Here is a 17,291-nt window from a genome sequence, read left to right on the forward strand (position 1 = left end):
TATTTAGAGAATTTAAAACTCTCAAGACACTTCTGCAGGTTGATGCACAAATTTTGGGTGGCCATGGATGCCATTGGATATACTGGTGGCATAGTACCCCACTGGGACAGTTGTGCCTGGCAGGTGTGCATGTAAGCTGTGAGCAGCCGTCTGTGCTCAGTGCTGGAGAGTTGTCATTGCTGGTAACAGCAGCCCTTTCAAAAAGTAATCACAACCCCTTTGTCCTAGAACGGTTTGGAACTTGAGGAAAATGGTGCTTGCAATTATGTTTTATGTTCCAACCCTCTGTCTGGATGCTGGGGAGACTTAACTCTGCAAGTAGAAGATGCTGAGTGAGAAACCGAGCATGTGACCCAAAATGAGGAGGTGTGAAGGAAGAGATGTAACCTTAAAAACAAAAGCAAGTGAAAAGATGCCTGTTTTGATTTCTGTGCCATCGACTTACATGCCTGTAGTTTCTCTTGTGAAGAAGAGAAGTTAACCAGTGCTGCTTATTCCCAACAGCAGCTGGGACTATCAGACCTCCCCAGCCAAATCCTTTTGCAGAAACAGGCTGAAGTAGGAGGTAAACATACCATAATGTTAAAAATACCCTTCAAGTCAGCTAAGGATCGTCAAGTCCATTCTGGTTTTGACCTCTCTTACTCTGTTCCTCTTACATTCTCTTTGCTCCACAACAGCTCCTGTCTGGCAAGTGCCTTGAAATTTCTTGAAGCTATTGTATTTTTCATTCATGAGCTTTTTCTTCAGGAGGAGCAAATAGATTATTTAAAAAATAAATCCTCCTCCCCTTCCTTTTCCCAAGTCTGGAAAGATAATGGAGATACAGTATACTTATTCAGTACTTTTGCTCAGTGTAACTTTTTTCCTAAATACGGTCTCATGGGAAGCCCTAAGAACCTTTCAGTATGCTTTGGTAATTCATGTGTATAAATTAATAGCTGATTATGTTACATAATAAATTAAGAGCAAATGCTACAAGAACTTGCCATGCCAATCTGATTGATTAATAAAACTACACCAAACAAAAAACCAAAATAAACAAGATAATTTGGTCCCTCTTTAGGAACGATTTATAGTTTCTCAGGGGTAGATTTGGAATTTTACTGTTTTGTGAACAGAGCTGTTGGAAGTTGTGGTGTACTTGTAAGTGGTGTATATAACTTGACACTGCAGGCTTCTGTTCTCCAGATAGAGGTAAACGCTCAGCTTCTATGAATCACATGTGATCTTACTCATGTGAAAGAGGCTGTTCCTTACATTCAAGGTGAGTATACTGTTGAGTCTCATCAATGACTCAAGCCTAAGCAGTGGAATTGAAATCCTCACTCTTTCTTAACAGTAATCTTTTTAAAATGCTTGAAATTCATAAAAAAAATAAGAGTGGTAAAAAAAAAAGTAGCACAGAGATTAACACCTTCAGTTTGCTAGCCTTTAGGGAAATAGTGCCTTGTGAGTGTTTTATTTTCCTCTGATTCACCACTGTATGGATCATTTGCCTTTAGTTTCCTGACCATGTCAATACCCTCGTAGCAACCACATTGAAGAAAATACTGAATGTACTTACCCAGCTGGCACAGAACCCTATTTCTTTGCTTTTTACTCCCCCCCCCCCCCTTTTTTCCAGCTCTGTTTTTCACTCAAATCCTACAGTTTTGTACACTTCTGTGTGTGATGTGGCTTGGAAATGAAGCCCTATAGGAATGAGAGGTAGAGGTTGCCATGGCAACTGGGATGGTTTTGGGTTTTAATTTTTTCCTTCACTTGTTTTGTGGTGATAGGAAGTGTTGAGATGCCCTAGATAATGCTGAGATTACCCAAGTTAAAAGTGGAAAACCCTTACCTTGGGGTTACATGTATTAATAATTGGGCCTACACTTCAATTGTACTCTGTGTTTCTTTTAAAATTTTAACTGTGCTGTGGAGGTAGGTGGGTGCTATGGTAGCTAAGGTTAGCAGTGGTTTTTATTGTAGCCTCTTCGGGATTTTTTATTACGTTTTTATGTTCTGTGTTCAGTTTTTAAGAGGCAAGGTGGAAGGAAGTGCACCTCCTAGGGACTGCAACCCTCCTGCTTCCCGGTTGCATCACTGGGCAGAGGAGGCTCGTTTTATGTAAAATGCTGCCTGTCTCTCCCTTCCTCAGTCCATTTAAAGGCTTATGTGTGTTTTGGAGGGAATTCTTGGGTTTTCCCCCTCCTAGACCACTAAGCAAACTCACTGAGGCTCTGTGTGCATGGGATGCATGTGCAGTGTATGTTTTGTGCCCCTGGTGATACACCCCGTAGGTGCAGGACTACATTATGGCTGCTCTGAATGTGGTAGTGTTGAGAACGTCTCCAAACCGTTGAGTATCGTGAGGGATTCCAGGCAATGGTGTCAACATCACAGTTTTCTGCCAAAATGCCATCATGGCTTACGAAGTCCTACTGTGCATTAAATTCTGCTGTGATCCGCCCTGTTTATTAAAGTGTAACTCAAATTCTTCTTTTTCGAAGCTGAAGATGTGCTACTGTTATTTCCCTTTTATAAGTGGGGAGGCATTTTGACTTGAATATGTCTAAAATTGCAGAAGTGTTAACAGGACTGATTTTTGTAGAAGACATCTGTGTTCTCCACCTGGGTTTTCAGAAACTAGTTATTGAAGTCTGATATTGACATTGTGGTGTGTGAAGTTTTATGCACTATACTGAGCAACCAGTGATAGTCATGCAGGAGGCCATGTACGTGAGGGCTGGAAACTGGCAGGGTTTATGTAGGTTCCCTAACCATGATGAAGTTTTAGTTATAAGGACGCTTGCAGTAAATGTCAAATTATCTTAGTGGATTTTCCTTAAAATTGAGGGCTGGGTCAGGCTGCCTTGTGGTTTTTGTTGTGTTACTCTGTTCTGAATGCTGTAAGCTATAGCTCTTTGTTTTGACCAGTAGCTGTGAGTCAGCTGGAGAGTGCTGATAAACAATTGACAAAGTTTCTCTTTGTAAAGCATCACCCTGAAAGCAGTGAATTGGAGAAGCTGTTGCAGGCAGCAGCTGCAGGGAGTTAAGGACCATGTCTTTAGCATTCCTGACACCCGTGTCCTACAGAAGGTGGTTCTGTGGTCCAGCTGGGTCTTCCTTGTCACACTCCTGGTTTTAACCATTACATGTTTCTCTGCCCCTGCTCTCCCATTTCACTTGCAGATGCAGCAGAGCTGGCACCTCTCTGCTCTAGCCACTGTTTTTTAATCTATGGTTCAGCTGATCACATGGGCAATCTGCAGCAGAAAACAGAAGAGTCTCCAGCTTAAGGCAGAGCCGGGGGAAAAGACTGATATTTAAGTGGTCTTCAAGAGGCCTGTCTATAGTGGTATCTGGTACTTGATTTTCCTCTTATCCCCTTGGCATCTCGCTGAAATTTTGAGTTGTGTGTCAGAGGTCAGAAGAGGACCTCTCTTCTCCCTTCAAGGGTGTTAGGAGCTGTAGCCTTTCACTGCAGGTGAAGTGAGGGTGATAAAAGCTTTTTCTGTCAGATTTCAAGCTGGCTTGACCCTTTCTAGCTGTGTAAAGGCTGCAGTTTGGAAGACCTGGCAAAAAGCCACAACATGTCTGGCATGGTGTTACATGGTCTGGCATCTGGTTTGTATGGCAACCTTCATCCTCTACCCTGTACAAAAGAGCAACTGAGTGCTTAATTGTTTGCCCTCAAACAGATTTCTGTGGGTCAGAGATGATTTCTTTTCTGGATCTCTGTCTTCAGCATCACTGACTACCACTGCTAGCCCTCTAACATTGGGAGCTTGTGATTCATCTTCACTGGAAAGAGAGTCGCAGCCATCCCAGTGGTCTGTGGCTGTTGCATGGTGGGTGTGACTTCCCAGTAGTGCATTACCATGCTAGAATCATGCAGTGGAAAGACAAATTCAGTGGACAGAGGGCAAAACCAGTGTCTGTCCAGGTTTCCTGTGCAACTCCATGTTGTGAGTGGGATGCCTCTTCCTCTGGAGGATCTTTTTGGGGGAACTGAAAGGAGATGAGTTGCTGAGCTCTCTCCTGATGTTGTAGCCCTCTTGGAGATTTCTGGTTTTCCATCAGTGAACTGATGCCTTGTCCCAGGGCACTGTCCTGTCCTTGGCTTAATCCTCAGAAGAGAATATGTTGGGTGCTTTCTGGATCTGAATGTGAGTGTGGCACTAGCCATCTTCCATCTGTGAAGAAGAAAAGGCTCCTAATGTCAGGGACATGTTCTGTGCTAAAATCACATGCATTTGAAATTCTGTGCCCACCTTCATTTCACAGATGGGAAGTCAGATCCAGCTGTCTTTCAAGGAGAAGATAAAGTCTATGCAGAACTTGCCTTTCTCATAGAGTTTCATAGAATGGTTTGGGTTGGAAGGGACCTATAAAGGTCATCTAGTCCAACCCTCCCCCACAATAACCAGGGACATCTTCAACTAGACCAGGTTGCTCAGAGACCCGTCCAACTTGACCTTGAATGTTTCCAGGGATGGGGCATCTGCCACCTCTCTGGGCAACCTCTTCCAGTGTTTTACCGCCCTTATCATAAAAAAAATGCTTCCTTATATCTAGTCTACATTTACCCTCTTTTTGTTTAAAGCCATTGCGCCTTGTCCTATCACAACAGGCCCTGCTAAAAAAGTTCGTCCTTATCTTTCTTATAGGCCCCCTCTGAAAGGCTACAATAAGATCTCTGTGGAGCCTTCTCTTCTCCTCCAGGCTGAACAACCCCAACTCTCTCAGCCTGTCCCCGTAGGAGAGGTGTTCCATCCCTCTGACCACTTTTGTGGCCCTCCTCTGGACCTGCTCCAACAGGTCCATGTCCTTCTTATGTCGGGGGCCCCAGAGCTGGATGCAGTACTCCAGGTGGGGTCTCACCAGAGCAGAGCAGAGGGGCAGAATCGCCTCCCCCAGCAGAACCCCCAAGTCCTTATCCTCAGGGATGCTCTCAATCCCTTCATCCTCCAGCCTGTGTTGATACTGAGGGTTGCCCGTACCCAGGTGCAGGACCTTGCACTTGGCCTTGTTGAACTTCATGAGATTCACATGGGCCCACTTCTCGACCTTGTCCAGGTCCCTCTGGATGGCATCCCTTCCCTCAGGTGTGTCAACTGCAGCACTCAGCTTGGTGTTGTCTGCAAACTTGCTGAGCATGCACTCGATCCCACTGTATATGCACTGATGAAGATATTAAACAGTACTGGTCCCAGTACAGACCCCTGAGACAGTACTTTTCACTGATCTCCATCTGGACATTGTGCTGTTGACCTCTACCCTCTGGATGTGACCAGCCAGCCAGTTTGTTTAATTGAAGCCTGTATTGAGCCAGGCCATGTTATCATTTCCCATACTTCACAGCACGGAAGGAGGGTGAACTGCAGCATGTTAAGTGGAGAGGGTGGATCCCACTTCTTTGCATAGGTGCAGCTGGTAGGGTGTCTAGGTTTTCTGCTGGCTATGGTTATGACCTAAAAAGCCTCTTGACCAAATGGAGATGGCTACTTTTGCTAATGTGGTATTGCTTGCTTGTGCAGTTGTTATTTGCTCCTAGGATTGCGAAGACCTGGTGGAACCATGCACACAGCGTACGTGCCTTTGTTGTCTCTCCAGCTGTAGGTGCTCTAGCTTTGCCTGCTTAGCAGGATTTAGGAAACCTGCTCCGGGTGAAGTCAGGAGATGGTAGGATGGGGAGGGTGCTTTTCTGACAGGTGAAGTTCTGTTAGTTCATTTGTCAGTCCTGGTCTTACTGTAACAGGGAAGATGGAGAAGCAAGACAGAGTTTGTTATTAGACTTAAGAATATTTACAGCCTTACTTATGAGAGAGTAAGAGGTCCATAGGGTAGCCCAGGGGCTTTGTAAGGCTACCACCATTCCAGCAAACCTAGTATAACCAGATTGGTGCTTTTATGATGGATGATTTAAGTATATCATGAACTCATTTGACTGTTTCGTTACTCAGTGGCTTGTCTTGTTTTCACTTGACTTGTTGCTATGTTATTTCCTAACAGCGTATCTGATATACAAATGAATAGGAGTTCAAATGTGCTGCCTTGAAATTACAGAGCTCAGATGTTACAAAACCATTTCTTTTGCGTATCCATACCTATAAATAGAGCTTGCTGTCATGTACACAATTCTGGAAATAAAAAGTACAACGCATCCATGTTGTGCAGGGGGAAGCTGTATTTTTATCGGACAGGGTAGATGCTGGTTATCTCCATTTAAAGCAGACACAGGTATGGCTGGTTAGTTGCTAAGGCTGGAGAGTCCTGGAGGAGAAAGGACCTGCCTGGCAAATACAAGTTGTCTGTAAGGATACTCAGTAAATATTTAGAAAACCTTAACAGGTTTCTCATTTCTTCTGGATTTTCAGAGGAAGAGGATCCACGGTGCGGTCTCATTGAACTGTAAGACAAGCAAAGGCCCAAGGTTTCTCACCGCAGTGAGAGAGAAGGGTGTTTTTAATGCCTGACTTCTTAAAGCTTTCAGAGATTTTTCCACTCCTGTCTTGCCGTTGTTTGAAATGTTCTGGGAAGACCAAAGCTTCTAGTGACAGCTTTTCTGGTGACATTTAGCAAGCATTGCACAACAGACTTCTAAACTTAAACTAGGTTGTGTTTTTGTCTGAGAAAGCACACCAATATTGCATACAGGTCTCTGCATGTTTCTGCTGAATTGGGAAATAAGCTGGCAAGGCCCGTGCACTGCATCCAGCATTCCTTTCAGTGAATAGTCACAGTATTCAGGCTGGCCTGTGGTCACGGTCGTAAATAAAAAAGCTAAATGTGTCTGTGTTGGCAAACTGCTACAGTAGAAGAGGAGCTCAAAGCTGTGTAACAAATGTAAAAGTTAAGTCCCACAAACTTCCAGTGAAAAGAGAGCGTTGCTTTTAAGTTACTTGTTAAAATAGCATCTTTCCCATCAGCTTGAATGGTCCTGTCTGCATAAGCAGTCTGATAACAGTGTGTTTTATATAATAATTTAAAAACATTGAGATTAAAAAAAGTCAACAAAACCCAAACCCCCGAAGTCTTTTTCTTCAGTCTGTGACTACTTAGCCTGTGGGCATTTCCTCAAAGCTATTGTCTTCTAATTATCAATGGATCTCTTCAGTGAACGCAAAGGCGGTCCTACTGAACAAAATAGCCTCCTTGCAGGACTGAGGACAACTTCAGAAGCGAGTGAAAAAGCCCCTAAAGGGCAGAGGCACTGTAAGATTAAGCCTGTATTTTGGCTTTTGTTGTATCAGGCACATGCTATGGAAGAGCAGGAAGAGAGGAGGAAATAACCTACTTAGTTTTGGCCAAAATAAAGCTTTGTTTTGATACAGTTAGACTGACTTGGCCTGAATTGTCTTGGTGCTGATAGGCCCTTTAAGTCCCACTGATTCATTGTTTGGAAAGCAGAGACTGTTCTTGTTATGCAAGACAGCAGCTTTGAAGCTTTGGTTTACTCCGTGGCTTTGCTAGATTTCTTGTTTGTTCTGCTCTGTCAATCTATAGGCAGTTGTCCTTCCGTCAGTATGCTGCAGTAGCTACGCCTCCTGCACTGGGCATCCTTGTCATTGTGTGCATCGGTATACTTTTATTAAACTAATTTGAGCAAGCTGATTCTTCCATGTTCAGCTCTTCTGTACCCATCTTCCTTCCCCAAACACTTGCAACCAGACTATAAACCAGAGCTGCTCTTTCATGACTGCAAGCTCTGGCAGAACAGAGGTGGAAGCTAAGACATCTCTACAAATACTGGCAAATAAAATGGGAATTTTGGAAGCCTTTCTGGGTCCTGGACTAAAGTGGTTTGGTTTGGTGATCCACCAGAAGGCAGAGGTCTCTGCTGTGTTTCAGGGTAACCCTGGGGGAAGTGGCTGGACTGAAATGTTTGCATGCCCTTCCTTAACAAGAGGGGTAACATGAGAACATCTTGATTTCTCTTATTCTAGCAATGATTGCCAGTGCTCTTTAAAAAAGCTGTTTTTTCACTTGCTGAGCACTGTCTTTTTTTCTTTCTTCCTTTTCTTGTGAGAGGAGGGGTGACAATAACCACTTGAAAGACCAGGTAAGGTTTGCCACCTTATGTTTTTTGCTGTCCTTTCTGTTCTGCTGTCAGTAAGTGCCCAAAATAAGCCTCTTTGACTTGTTAAAATAACCAGAACCTTGTCTCACTAAGGTACCTAGCTGCAGAAATAGCTGCAAAGAGAAAGGAAAATGAACAGTTCTTCATGGCAGTAGTACACAGGGCAAGAAATGCTGGACATAAGTTGTAATAAGGGGCGTTTGGTTTGGACATCCAGCACCAGGCTCCTGACTGTAAGGACTTTGGAGCACGTAGAGTTGGCTGTGCAGAGAGGCTGTGGGTTGCCTCTCCTGGGTGGGTTTTTGGAGCAGGTTTGGCTGACACTTGTCAGGAATACAGAAGGACAGACTAGCTGAGCTCTTGAGGTCGCTTGCTGCCCAGTTTTCTGTAAAAATGAATGTGTTACCTACATGCTTTCATTACAGTTACCTCTGGGTGTAGTGGTTTAACCCCAGCCAGCAACTAAGCACCACACAGCCGCTCACTCACTTCCCCCCACCCAATGGGATGAGTAAAAAAGTAAAACTCGTGTGTTAAGAACAGTTCAGTAGGACAGAAAGGAAGAAAATAATAATGATAACAATAAACAAATAACAATAATAATAATAAAAGGATTGAAATATACAAAACAAGTGGTGCACAATGCAGTTGCTTTACCACTTGCCGACCGATGCCCAGTTAGTTCCTGAGCAGCGATCTGCCCCCCTCCCCAGATCAGCTCCCCCAGGTTATATATACTGGGCATGACATCCCATGGTATGGAATACCCCTTTGGCCAGTTTGGGTCAGCTGCCCTGGCTGTGTCCCCTCCTGACTTCTTGTGCCCCTCCAGCCTTCTTGCTGGCTGGGCATGAGAAGCTGAAAAATCCTTGACTTAGTTTAAACACTACCTAGCAACAACTGAAAACATCAGTGTGTTATCAACATTATTCTCATACTAAATCCAAAACACAGCACTATACCAGCTACTAGGAAGAAAATTAGCTCTATCCCAGGTGAAACCAGGACACTGGGACATACTGACATTCATGCCCAAAGTAGTAAATATTTTTGTAGAAATTATTTTGATAGTGTAGGTATGTGGCACAGAAATAACACACTGTCTAAACTATAATGTGAATGTTTGACATCAGCTGAGCAGAGTCGTTACTACTCTTCTATCTTTCTGCTTGGAATGAGTTTTGGTTTGCAGATCAGAAAAGAATAGGATTTCCATCCTTATGCTTCCCTCATCACTTGGGCTCTGGAATATCCTCATCTCCTCCTTCCCAGCAGGTGTCTTCTCAGTAGCAAATAATGTGAGACCTCTGAATTCCCACAGTCATTTGTTTTGATAAATGCTGAGACTTTTCTGTTAATTGCTGAATTTGTAGCATTCTCAGGCTTGGCATCTGGAGTAGGAAAACATTTTGTAATTCTGAGCAACATTAGTATTCTGAAGAATAGCTTTGACTTTGGGGAGAGGAAATGCCTCTAATTGCAGAATAGGTTGCAATAATGGCTTGATAGCATAGGCAAATTCAAATACTTCCTCTTGTTCTGGATTGTTGATGCCTTGTAAGTTGGTGAACAAAGATTTGTAATAATTATATCTGTTTAAGGGAAACAGTTATGTTGCTGGAAGTACTGATGGATATCTCTTCTCATCGCTAAACTTTACAGGATGCCTGGGAATGTTTTTGAGGGTATAATTCACCCTTAATTCATTCTTTCATCTTGATAAAAACAAGATGCATATTACATGGTTTATTTTATAATCTGGTGTATTGACTTGAAGTAAAAGAATCTTGGCCTCTGTAAATTGTTGTGCTTTAGAAAGCTGAAAGGAGTTGTGCTGATTTTCAGCATATGAGAATCTGACCTTAACTTCAGACTATGTAGTTAGATGTACTGCACTCTTAACAGTAATGCTCTCTACTGGAGTTAATGAAAATGAAAATTACTAAAAGTATTGAAAAGGAATTGAAAAATTCACCCTGCTGGAGTGAATTAACCCTCTGGAGTAAATGGCATGAGTCATTATTCTTCCTGTAGTAGCTGTTGCATTTAAAACATAGTCACGTTTGCTATGAAGCACAAGGCTTGAAACTGCACTGCATATCCTTTGTGCTGCGCTGAAACCGCTGCTAAACTTGATGGCTCTGATTTCTTGCTGAGGTCGGTGGTCTGTTGCACCAGGCACGTGGTAGTGTATAAAGTGCCTGTGCTGTCACCTTCCCAAGGAGTCCACCTAGTCCCAACAGTTCCCTGGAGAAACAGCAACAGTCATACTCCCACTGCTCATCACCCTGGAGTTTGCAGCCAGCAAATGCGGGCTCTGACCAAAGTTACCACAAGGTACATGTCTGTGTTCTTATCCTTTCACTACTTGTTTAGAACTGAACTTCTTGTGTCACCCATCTCTTCAAACAAGTGCCCCTCTCTTGGGGCAATCAAACTTTGGGGCAATTGTGGCCTACTGCAGTCTTTGCACAGCTGAGTCAGGAAAGATGTGGTGGGAAGTATTAATGGGCATGGTCCTGGTTTTTCAGAGACCTGCCCACCTTTGATTTGAGCAGAAAATGTTGCTCCTTGCAGCTGCTGGGATTTGTTCAGATGGAAAAAGAAAAATTTGATTACAGATGAGTTTTATTTGATGTATAAAATGCAGTAATGAGTTGAAGATTGTCCTGTGAAAGAGGAGGAGAGAGTGTCTCAGAATGTGGGGGTTTATGATAAAAGAGTGGAAGTTGCCATAAGCTGGAGATGGGGAGTACATAATTGTATCACCTGCATCTGGTCCAGGAAGCTATTTATTAATGTGTTTGATTTTTAAAATGAGTACTTCAAATTTTTAAGACTAAATATGTGTGAGTACAGAGACACATTCCAGTTTAGGGTAGGCAGAGTTAAAGTTGCACTTCAGATACATGATGAGGACTTTGTCTGTGTTTCTCCATCTGCTGAATTTATCTTTTTTTAAAGATAACCTTTTAAAGATGGCATGTGTTTGGATAGGGATCATCTATAACGCTTGCAGGCCCCTGTTGAAAAAAAAGCTGTCCAGTATTTAATCTGGTAGAAGCAGGTTTTTTGCCCTGTACAATTTCAATGCACTCAAGAAAATGTAGACCACAGTCCTCTGGCCACCCAAAGGGTGGCCCAGTGCCAGAGTCAGTTGCTAGCCATAACCACAGCCTTTTCTTTGTCTTATTTTTCTGAGCATCTTAGCAGAAGACAGATATAACTGAGGGTACTACGCATGCAAGGAAAGTTGGCATTCATGATGTGTGAAATGCTAAAACAAAACCACACTGACTGCAGGCCTGGGTTTGGGTGGCAGACAAAAGTTACAGAGGGAAGCAATGAACTCCTAACAAGGTTGCAGGTGGATTTGTGGCAGCAATGACTTGGTAGGGCATATGTGATTCAACTCTCTCATTAGCAGCCCACCACCCCATCTACAAAGGCCAGGAGCGAGCTGAGAGTTCCCATTGGAGATCAGCTGCTAAGGATTGCAGAAGAATCTTTTAAGTGAATTAATTTTAATCTACCATTTTATTGACTGGGTTGATGAATGTAAAGTGATGTGTATGAAGGGGGGAAAAATACTCCTACAAGTTCATGAGCCTTGAGTCAGCTTTTACAGATCAGGCAAGAAATGAAGTTAGAGTTGTAATGATGTGGCTAGGGAAGTATGTGCCCAGTGTGTAATTGTCAAAGAAAAGACAAATTGAATGGTAGACATTGTTAGCAAAGGAATGGGGCGGAGTTGCAAAAAAGCCACCTCTGTGGCACATTATAAACTCACAGCGTGCACATACTGTCTGTGCAGTGAGTGAGCTGCTGGTGAGTCTTGTAAGAGTTTCATGCAGCATTAGATCTTCAAGAAGGCATTTTCTTTTCTTTCTTTTTTTTTTTTTTAATCCCCCTTGTAATTCTTCCATGTAACCTATGTAAATTTATAGGGCTTTTTGTAGAGGATTGTAGAGAGTTTTCATTTATGTAATACTCCTACATGTATCAGGCCATCCGGTCCAGTAGACTCTCCAAGACAGGGACTTCTTCCAAGTCTTACATTTAACAAGATGCCCCAGAGAATTATTGCTTTTCATTTAGTTTTATTTATATTCACATTAACGAGCAGAGTATGTTCTTTAATGCATTGCACTTAAATTTTTCCAGAAATGAAAAATTTATTGTGTACTGATAGCTGGGAAAACAATTCTGAGTTACTAGGCCATTCCTGGTTGAGCTAATGGTTTGTTTTAAAAAGAATAAGCCCTTTAGTCGACTAGGTCATTCAGTAATCTATAAACTTTGTTAAAAGATCAGAAGAAACTTTGGCAGGCACTTGCTGAGAGTTACAATTTGTGCAGGTGAGCAAAATGTAAGTAAGTTAATGGCATTCACAGATAACGCCAAACAAAATGAAACTATTATTTGCCAAGTCATCCAGACAGTATTGAGGCATTGTGCTGTTGTCACTTCACGTCAGGGTATGAAAGTTTCCCAGTGCTGGCTCTGTGACAGGTAGTTGGCCAAAACACTGTGTTGTTTCTTGGGAGTTACAGAAGTTTGCTGTGGGTCAGCTGTGTGCCAGTGCATGCAGTGTGCATTGCATGGAGAGAGTTGCAGGAACTTTCCTCTGTCTTTGGGTGCAGGAGCTCGCTCTTTCTGAGAGTCCTCCGTGTGAACTGTGGCAAGGAGGCGGGTGATGGCTCCTGTGTTGGTCACCCGTGGGTCGTGGCACCCTGCAGCGAAGACAACGGGAGGGAATAGCTGGAAGAAGGAGAGAGTGTTACTGCTGCTTGTTACGGTACTGGTGCAAGTTGGCTGAGACTTAAGAACCAGGGGCAGAGGGCCAGGAGGTGACTGACAGGATCACAAATCCAGACAGCAGAGGGCTGGAGGAGGAATTGCGATTTACTTTGCAGGTGCTTTTGTTAAGCTCAAAACAAGCACTCACTGAAATGTGAGAGGTGCTTTTGGGTTAAGAATGCACATGTGAATAGGTCCACAGTGAGTCTTGTGTTAGACTGATCACACTTCCATTTTGGTCTTTGTGTTGACACGTCTTGATCTTTACACGTCTTGGTCTTTCTTGGAGAGCAAACTTGTAGTAAAGCTGTTTAGCAAATGTAAAATTAGATATATAAATACAATTGTTAAAGTTAAAATAAAAAATTAAATAAAGACTAACATGTTAAAATATAAATTTACAAATAAATTGTATGTTTGAAAAAACAGCAAAACTGAATTATGGTGAGTATCTCCTCAAAGAGGAGACAAAAGTAATTTTCAACACGTAGGATTTTGCTCAGGACTGGGTGGTCTTTTCAAAAGTGGGAGAAGATTATGTGTTAAATTCGGTATTTCATAAGCAATTCCCACCCAGCCATTGCTTGCATGGGACACTGATACATTGCTAGAGTCTGTACAGGATATAATTGACCTTTTTCTTCTTCCCACTTTTGGGATCTGCTTTGAAGTCTGTCTTGGGGACAGAGAGAAAAAGGGTTATATGGAAAAAGTGTGGCGTACTGGAGGGTGTAAACAGCCCTTGCTTTGCTACCAAGTGTTACATAGCTCATGAGTTACAGTGATGCCCAGTTTTTGGAGAGAGAGGTTTTCTGTTTCCTTGCAAGTGTATGTTGAAGAGCTACTGCCTGTATGTTCACTGGGTGTTGCTGTATGTACACATTGTCTTTATTAAATCACCAAGTCAAACAAAATGTGATAGGGAAAGTGGCCCTGGAAAGTGAAGGCTTATGGGCAGAGACTGCTGTAAAGCCATGTCTCATGGTCGATGTTGGATAGGGAGCAGTCCTGTGGTGCCTGATGCCCACCTGGCTTCTTGCTGTGCATTGGGAATATCTAATTTTTCATATGAATGATGTCATTTATTATTGAGTAGAGAACAGGAGCAAGGGAAAGTTGTCAAATGTGGCTGCTGCTGTATGCCTGACTGTATAGTTAGGGGCTTGGAGAGACCACGTGGAGTCCCCTGAACCTGCAAGTAAACGATTTTGTGGATTCTGTCAATGTCTCTTGAAATCACGACTGTTCATCTTCCCTCAGTGTTGTATAGCTTCATGCAGCTTAAACCTGGATATAGGTGCCTTGTATTCAAATTTCAGTTTGAAGGTTGCAGGTGCTGTTTTCTTCAAATATACCTCAAGTGTTTGTCACTCCATCCATGCTGTTAGGTACTTTTGGCAGTGTTTAAAATACTTAGCTAAAGGATGCACTGAACACTCCAGCCTTTCAAGCCTGACTGAAACCATCAGTTTTGTGTACAGCATCTGAAAGCTGCAGTTGAAATTGCCTTGTTTTGACTTAGACAATGCGTAGATGTGTCTGCTGGTAGCTTGTCACTGAGTTTGTATGTATAAAGAAATCCTCTTCCTGTAAATAGAACAGCCTGTCCTCTTCCTTTTCCTTTAAATCCTTTTTCCTCAAAATTTTGCATTTCATCTCCTGAAACTTCACACAGTATCTTCTGACATGTTTTTCCTGTTGAAAGATCACCCCTTAAAAACACCAAATCTCTCCTGGTTGTCAGAACTTCAGGCTTAATTGCGTTGCCTCTCCAGGACTACTCATACAAATTTAGGATTCCCCCTTCCCCTGCAAGATAGTTTATGCTTCAGTTTGGCTTGCTGCCGTATTTTTTTTTTCTTTTGGGGAATGTGGAAAACAAATATAAAACGGTGACTTGTAAGAGTTAGCTCAGCCCCTGGGGAATTTTGTGGGACAGGAAAAAGACACTTAGCCAGAGCGCATCCTCCCTGCTGAATTTGAAGCATGTGACAAGGAGAAGAGGGGTGTGTAGGTATCTCCTGAAAAATGTGTGAAAATCTTTCATGGAGAATGTTAAAATCCCAGTTTGGGCAGCACTGATCTCCTGCCCTTTGACTCCTCATATTCCTTAATTTGATTCTTTGCAAATGCTTCAATCTTTCCCTTGATTTAGGGAATTCATTAGGAATTTAGGAAATTCTTTATTTTGCATGTTGTCTTTTTCTGTAGGTACTCAGTCAAACAATTAAAACCTTTATGCACCTTCCTGTTTTACTCCTTGTCTGAAGCCTTCATTCACCTTTTGATTTTACTGCTTGTCTGAAGTTGCTGGTTTGAATTCTTTTTTAGTATACTTTTTTGTGCCATGAGATGTTTCCTCATCTGAACCATGAGATGCTGTTTTTATGCAGGACCATGTTTTGCTGCTTCTGTCACCGCAAAGAGAAAATTGAATGGTATTGTGTAGTGACTTGAGTTGTCTGAATAAATGAAGAATGTATCTCAAGGTCTATCCATGCCCATGGAAGGAGCCTCACTTCTATTGCTGATCCAGAGCCTTTTTCTCTGAATTCCCTGAGGTGTTTGTACAGGGCTTGGTTAACCTGTGTATTGAGTTATTGTGTGTGCACTTAAAATAAAGCTAGTAGCCACTTGGAGATACTGGTCTTGCAGGCTTCAGTTGCCTGCTGCTTCTTGCAGGTGATAAAGTTTCCTGGAGCGATCTGCAGCACCTTGCTCTGTTTTTTCCTTTCTAGCCTGCCCACTTCTGAACCAGAAAAACAAGGCAAAACAGTGCCATTTCACTGAATTTCATTAGTCGCTGATGCTTTCTACTTGACTAGCCTCTTCTGTCTGCAGAGATCAGTACCCCTCACCTAGCCAGGTTCAGCTGAGCTTCAGGCACCACCTGTGAGGCAGCGAGGAGGCTGCCTAAACCATTAAATGGCTGGGGCAAGTGTCTTCTGGCAGTGGCAGGGCGTATGTGGTAAATTTCAGATTAGCTGGTAACAGACAGGTAGCTTTTCTCCTGCCGCATCTGCAGACCTGCTCTCACAGCAACCAGCTGACCCTCCTAAAAGTGTCAGTAGAAATGTTACAGAGACCTGAGGAGAGAGTAGGTTATGTCCATCTACATCTATGTTGTGACAACATATGTAAGTGTGATAAGAATTCACCAGTTTTCTGTGTGGGGTCTTACCTTTTCTGGAGCAGGAGATGCATCTTTCCTCTGCCTGGACAATCACTTTGTTATCTTTGGTCTCCTCTGGGCTGATGGGCTGTGTGCTCCTTCCTCCTTAGTGACCACATCCAAATGTGTTGGGCATCTGCATTTTCAGCTCTGAGAATCTGCTTTGTCATCCCTTTGTTGATTGTTTCCACCCCTTATCTGCACCATTTAGTCAGGAATGCTGTCAACCTTGAAGATGCACATAACACTTCACAGCACCTAACGGAAGGTTTGGATTTGCTATGTTCCCACTTTGTTTCATCAGTGCAGTAATCCCTCTGTTCAACCACGGATGATGAATAACACGTTTGTATGCAGTAGTGACATGCAGTGCTGCTTCTTTTTCTGATTTGCAGACTAATGAAAAACAAACATCTGCCTACTGCTCACATTAAGATGAGCGCCAGTGTGAAAGGGGCTGGCAGTAAGCTGCACAGAGAAGTAGACCTTGATTTTAATGCTTGAGTTGGCATGGGAGGAGCGGAGTTGCAAAATCAGAAGTCAGTGAGCTGGAGAAGGGGGAGGAGAGGAAAATTGCTGGCTTTTGATGGCACTAGCATATACAGTCAGTAATGGCAACGGGCTGCAGATGGGAAGCTTGAAGTGCAGGAGATTTTTTTCAGTTGCTGGTGGAACTTAGGAAGTGCTATACGGCATGCTTCTGCAAAGTAGGGAGGTGCGAAAACCTCCTGTGTACAGCAACAGTTGCCACTGGCAAGTCATCTTCTGCCCAGGCACTGGGAGAGGTCTGTGCTTCCATGCCAGAGGCCAGGGCCTGAGTATCTGTGTCAGGCTTCATGCTTGACCTGGTAGAGAGTAATTCTGAAAGGAGGAGGACTCTAAAGCCATAGTTGCATGGCTTACTAGTTCCTAATTAATGCGAGGTGGTGGGAATGAAATAAAGAATCCCTTGTTTTCTTTGCACGGCTTAACATCATGTAAATCCATGGTAAGAAGCTGTGGAAAATATCACCCCCATGAGAAATTATTTTTTCAAACGCTGTCTTGCTTGAAAGCATGCTTTGTGGAGCTCAGGTAGAATTCTAAAGTTGTTGCTTCCACAGTAAAAGAAGTAATTGCTCTTGACTTTCAAAGCTGCGTGCAACTGGTGACTTTTAACTTTGTCTCCTTCATCCATTATGCTCAGTGTGTAACAATACTGTGTTATCTCCCATTTATTCCTGTCACATGCACAAGCTTGTAGAATAATTC

General features: G+C 42.9%; 1 protein-coding gene across 1 annotated transcript in view; it reads left to right on the forward strand.

Moving 5' to 3' along the window:
- DGKQ (diacylglycerol kinase theta) overlaps positions 1 to 17,291 on the forward strand; it is a 96,820-nt gene that overhangs the window by 8,854 nt on the left and 70,675 nt on the right. The gene's annotated exons all lie outside the window — the stretch shown is intronic.

Source organism: Haliaeetus albicilla, chromosome Z (genome assembly GCF_947461875.1).
Source record: "Haliaeetus albicilla chromosome Z, bHalAlb1.1, whole genome shotgun sequence".
In the NCBI taxonomy this organism is placed as follows: domain Eukaryota; kingdom Metazoa; phylum Chordata; class Aves; order Accipitriformes; family Accipitridae; genus Haliaeetus; species Haliaeetus albicilla.